Consider the following 6,575-nt stretch of genomic DNA (forward strand, 5'->3'; position numbering starts at 1 on the left):
CTTCAAGAAAGGTAACAGAGAAGACCCTGTAAACTACCGACTTGTTTCGCTCACCTGTATTGTCTGCAAAGTCATGGAAGTGAGCCACCTTGTCGCCTACCCACCAGGCAAGTTTATTCAGGGTGCATCTCCCCGAGTGAATTAAACGCGCCTCCAGATGCTACTCTGGAAATTTCTATTATTCAGCGCGAGAGACCCGATATTGCCCGGGATTGAATGAGAATCAAGTAATGTTCCAAACTTCTAATACTTTTATAGGCATCGAAATCGATGAAATTGCCCATTTTTAATCAAATTGATTGATTGCCTGCTCTAATCGGGGACCCACCGTGGTGCACCGAGAAGAAGCTTAAAATGCTTCCCCTCAGTGTCTTAATCCACAAAACCTTCTACTCTACGTAGTCTACATTGCACTGTAGAGAACCTACCGTTGATTTTATAAAATTATTTTTATGTAATGATTTGAATTAGAATTGAAAATGCAAAACTCAAGTGTCATGGTTCAATTATGCTTTCAAACAGAAATATTCATTTCGAGCGCGCCTCCGTCGTATCAAAGAACTTAATGTTGATTTTGTACGCCAGACCCTTCTGCTTGTGCGGTGATAAGACTTCTGAAATGCACTTGCGATGTTAGGCTGTATCAAAGTGTTAACTTTGCTCAAAATCGAACTGTTCCTTCTTAAATTGCATCTTTTTTATTATCGATTTTTAATACTTATTCGATTAAAAAAAACGTATCTAAGAACACTCTCAGACACATAAAATACATTTATGTGAATTTTCAAACAGAAAAATCTGCTGAACCGTTTTGTGGTCCATAAAAAACGAACTCATACACAGACAAAATGTTTATATATATATATATATATATATATATATATATATATATATATGATTGCAACGTCTTGTCAGACGAGTGCCACTCCCTCAGACATTTAAAATCTATGAGCCCAAATGCCTGAGGGAGTATCTATACAAATATGATGTTACAGAGTCTTAGCTTTGTACGACAGCTAAGTCTCTCTCTCGGTTCAAAATGTTGAGATCCAGCAACAAGCAAGAGCAAGATAGCCAGCAACAAATTAAACTGCAGACCAGCTTAATGCGGGTAATGGTCTTCCGCTTTATGGTTTTTTAAATCAGAGATTTGCTTCTCCTAGAAAGGTTGCCTTCACCACGGCTTACGGGAGCCCTCTCCACCCCAATACACACACACACACACACACACACACACACACACACACACACACACACACACACACACACACACACACACACACAAATATACACGGTGCTAGTTGGCCGTTGACCCAGAAAAAGAGTTCATTCGCCTTTTTGTATATATACGTGTGTATATATATATACACATATATATACACACATATATACATGCATATATATGCATATATACACATACATATATACACATATATACGCATATATATACACATGTGCATACGCATACACATATATACACACATATATACACACACACACACACATATATATATATATATATATATATATATATATATATATATATATATGTATATATATATACAAGAGAGAGAGGGGGTGACTTGTTTGGTTACTTACGGTCACTTTAAAGCATGAAAGAATTTTGAGGCATTTCTTAAAATAACCAACAAAATAAAAAGGGGTAAATGAAAAAATATCTATATACTCTAATAACACAAAATGCATTCTTAAATACAATTTAGTTCTGGGATTGAGTTATGTGTAGAAAAAAAACTCAGGTATTTTTACAATAACCAACAAAGCAAAAAAAAAAAAAAAAAAGGGATGACAAAAATATGACTAATAAATCTTACCAAAGGTAAAAAAAAGTAATGTCAAATCTGTTAAGTTCGAACGAAATAAAAATGGCGGTTTCATTGCATCCATATAGACCGTCGATAATTGCTGGAAATCGAAGATTAAACAAAATACTGATAGAACATTAAATTTTCAGATTCTTTTTTGTTTAATTCTCGAGTTTTTAGCGATTATTGAATTATGAGAATTTAGAACATGTCATTTCTTTTAATTAAATGTCTAAAACAATTTTAAGTTTCTGTTTTTATTTAGAATTCGTCTCAATAATAACTAGCGGTACCTGTGGAAATTCCACAGCGACATTTTTCATATGTAATATATTGTTGCTAGGCATTCTGTGGGCGTTCTGTTCAGCATAAGAGAAGACACAATCATATTATTCAAGCCCTTTTATTAAAACAGTATCGCCCCCTTACTAAAATAATAACTTTGATATATTTCCTGGGCTGATTATTTCATTACAAACACACCGGTCAATTAACTCACATTTTATCATTTTTCATAATTATTGAATATGTTACTATGTTCGACAATAATTTATGATAATTTTAACTTACCATATCGCACACTTTATTAAAATAATAATTTTGATATATTGTCTAGGCAGATTATTTCATTACAAACACACAAATCAATTAACTCACATTTCATCATTTTTCATAATTCTTGAATATGTTACTAATTTCGACAATAATTTTTTATAAGTTAAACACACTTTATAGCTTCCACCCTTACTAAAATAATAACTATGATATATTTTCTGTGTTGATTTTTTCATTACAACACACCAATCAATTAACCCATATTTCATCATTTTCAAAATTCTTGAATATGTTACTAATTTTGACCAGCATTTTTTATTATTTTAACCCACACCATCGCACCTCCCTTACTAAAACATTAACTGATATATTGTCTGGGCTGATTATTTTATTACAAACACACCAATCAATTAACTCACATTTCATCATTTTTCGTAATTCTTGGATATGTTACTAATTTCGACAATAGTTTTTTATAATTTAAACAATCCTTCTCACCCTTTTTTACTAAAAACTAACTTTGATATATTGTCTAGGCTGATTATTTCATAAAAAAACACAACTATCTATTTACTCACATTTCATCAATTTTTATAATTCTCGGATATGTTACTAATTTCGACAATCACCTTTTATATGTCTAACCCACATTATTAACCACCCACTACTAAAATAATAACTTTGATATATTATCTGGGCTGATTATTTCATTTTAAACACACCAATCAATTAACTCACATTTCGTCATTTTTCATAATTCTTGGATATGTCACAATCATTTTTCATCATTTTAACCCATATCATCGCCCCATTTATTAAAATAATAACTTTGATATATTGTCTAGGCTGATTATTTCATTGCAAACACACTAATGCAGTAAATAACATATTATCAATTTTTATAATTCTTTAATATGTTACTAATTTTGACAATCATTTTTCATAATTTAAACCATCCTTATCGCCCTCTCTTACTAACATAATAACTTTGATATATTGTATGGGATGATTATTATATTATAAACACACTAATTAATTAACTCACATTTCATCATTTTTCATAATTCTTAGAAATGTTACTAATTTCGGCAATGATTTTTCATAATTTAAACAGACCTTATCGCCCTCTCTTACTAAAATAATAACTTTGATATATTTCCTGAACTGATTTTTTCATTACAAACATACCAATCAATTAACTCACATTTAATCATTTTTCATAATTCTTGGATATGTTACTAATTTCGACAATCATTTTTTATAATTAAAAACCTACATTATGCCCCTCTCCTACTAATATAAGGACTTTGATATATTGTCTGGGCTTATTATTTCATTACAAACACATCAATCAAGTAACTCACATTTCATAATTTTTCATACTTCTTGGATATGTTACTAATTTTGACAATAATTTTAATAACTTTAACCCACTATGTTGCTCCTCCTTACTTAAATAATAACTTTGATATATTGCGTGGGTTGATTATTTCATTAAAAACACATTAATCAATTCCGGGTATTCTCATAGTATATATGTTCCGCCTATCTTATCCAATCTGAGTGACGCTGCATATTCTGCTAGTATATATCTTTCACCTATTTCATTCGATCCCGGGCGACACTGGGTATTCTGCTACTATATGCTTTCCACCTATCTCATTCAATACTGGGTGACACTTTCTTCTATATTTGCACTTATTTCATTCAAACCTGGGACTGACTTCATGTCTGTTACTCCATTATCAAAAATATACATGAAATAAAGTAATGTTTAAATCGTAAACTGTTTTAACCATTTCTGGGACTGACTTTATATCCCCAACCCACTGCTAAAATATACATGAAATAATGTAATGTCTAAATAGTAAACTGTTTCAGCCATTTCCGGGACTGATTTCATATCCCCCCCACCCTACTGTTATAAATATACATTAAATAAAGTAATGTTTAATGCGTAAACGGTTTCAGCTATTCTCGGGACTGATTTCATATCCCCTACACTACTGTTAAAAATATACACAAAATAAAGTAATGTTTAAATCGTAAACGGTTTAACTCATTTCCGGGACTGACTTCATATCCCCCACACTACTGTTAAAAATATACACGAAATAAAGTAATGTTTAAATCGTAAACGGTTTAAGTTATTTCCAGGACTGACTTCATATCCCCCACCCCACTGTTTAAAATATACTTGAAATAAAGCAATGTTTAAATCATAAACTGTTTCAGTAACTTTTCGAAATTAATATATAAAAAAACATTAACACGGTTAGGGATTAGGCAACCATTGTTTCAACATGAATCTCTGAGTGTAGTATCAGTCTCAACATTCCAGTGATTTAACCCCCCCCCTTTTTTGGTCTTGGTTAATGGAGGAGAAATCCTTCATTATGATACAGTTTGGATTTTTGTTACTGACCAAAATTTTTAACCGACCTCATGTCCAAGTCTGCCTTTGTAGGGAGGTAAATAAACTAAAAAAAAATAATCAGAAGGGACATTTTTCAGGGCATCTTATAATTAATCAAAAGAAACATTTCGAGTGCATTTTATAATTTATCAGAAGAAACATTTCGAGTGCATTTTATAATTAATCAGAAGAAACATTTCGAGTGCATTTTATAATTTATCAGAAGAAACATTTCGAGTGCATTTTATAATTAATCAGAAGGCCCATTGTGTAATTAAATCAGAAATTACTTTTCCCAGTTACTTTTGTAATAGTAAAACTTTGTTACTTACAATGCTTCCCCACAGGACAGATTTAGACACCAGAGTCGTTTTTTAACGCGGAGAAAAGGAACAAAAAATTGTCGGTCGTAAAGGATGTCTCCCTAAAAACGACCCGGATGTAAGAGTGAGACACAAAAGATACACACACACACTATCATATTAATATATAGATAATAAAAAATACAGACAACTCTATGATGTACGTACGTAAATTGATGAAGTAGTTTGTTTGTATTTTTAACTGAGAAAATCAAATTTTATGATGAAAGTCGCCATGACAACGGCAACACCTTGAACCATTTAGATAAAATCAGCTTTACAAAGGATAAAATTTATTCTTAATTCGTAAAAAACAAGTGAAGCATGCATGTTCCCACGTGAATACACAGTGAACGAGGCATGAAAAAAATGACTAAGTTCAGCTTTGTCCCCCCCCTCCTTAGCCCCAAAAGTCCCCAGGGGATGTCAAATCCTGGTGCAAATGAACAAACGGTGCAGTTCTAGGCCTTAACATATGTAAATTTGAATTCTGCACCATGCAAAAAAAGAAATGACTAAGTCCATCATTCCTCCACCCATCCCTATTTAGTTCCAGAGTTCAGTATCATGCAAAACTTCTAAGTAGACATATACAGAAAATTTTGGATGAATATGGTAAAATAGTCCTCAAAATGGAGTGTTTTATTAGCCCTAAAAGAGTCCCTGAGGCATATCCAAGGATTATGGCGAAGTATAAACAAACAAAAATCATATAGAAATCAGTTAGTTAAAACTTTTCAGAAAGTTTTATAAAAATTCAAGGCATCAAATTTTTATTTTAATAAGCACAAAAGTGCTAATTTTAGCCATTTTAACCCGAAAGACACCCTTAGGAGGGGTGGGGGCAACCGTAGTTTTCCCAGAAAATCTGTTCAGTTACTTTTACTCATATCATGTTTAATGTTTGTGCAAAATTTCAAAAAATTCCAAGGCGTGGTTATTGAGAAAAGTGCGGACAGCCAAATGGACGGACGAGCAAGGGTGAATTTACAGGCCCACTCTCCTTTTGTTGGGGGACCAAAAATATAGTTTTCCCTATATATAAAAGACTACTTAATCAATTTATGTGATTTTTGGAATGTGATATCTTCGTTTCATGACGTAAGTATATAATTTACTCACAGTTTCAAGCAATTTAATTTTATCAGAAAAATACAGACAATATTTTTTTTTCTTTTGTTTCATGCAACATGTTGTCACCTAATTGTAATCTTCTGCTCTTGTCGAAGATTGAGTATATATACTCAATTTCAGTGAGGATTTTGCTCTGATTAACACGTTGGAGTTACAAACGAAAATATTTCCACTGTTTGAAGGCATTTGGAATTTAAAAAATATAACAGTTTTCAGATGAGTCAAAATGTAGAAATTAAAAAAAAAAAAAAAATGAGCTGAAAACATGTCACGTAAAATAGA

Source organism: Euprymna scolopes, chromosome 17 (genome assembly GCF_053919585.1).
Source record: "Euprymna scolopes isolate OS-2025 chromosome 17, ASM5391958v1, whole genome shotgun sequence".
NCBI classification, from domain to species: Eukaryota; Metazoa; Mollusca; class Cephalopoda; order Sepiida; family Sepiolidae; genus Euprymna; species Euprymna scolopes.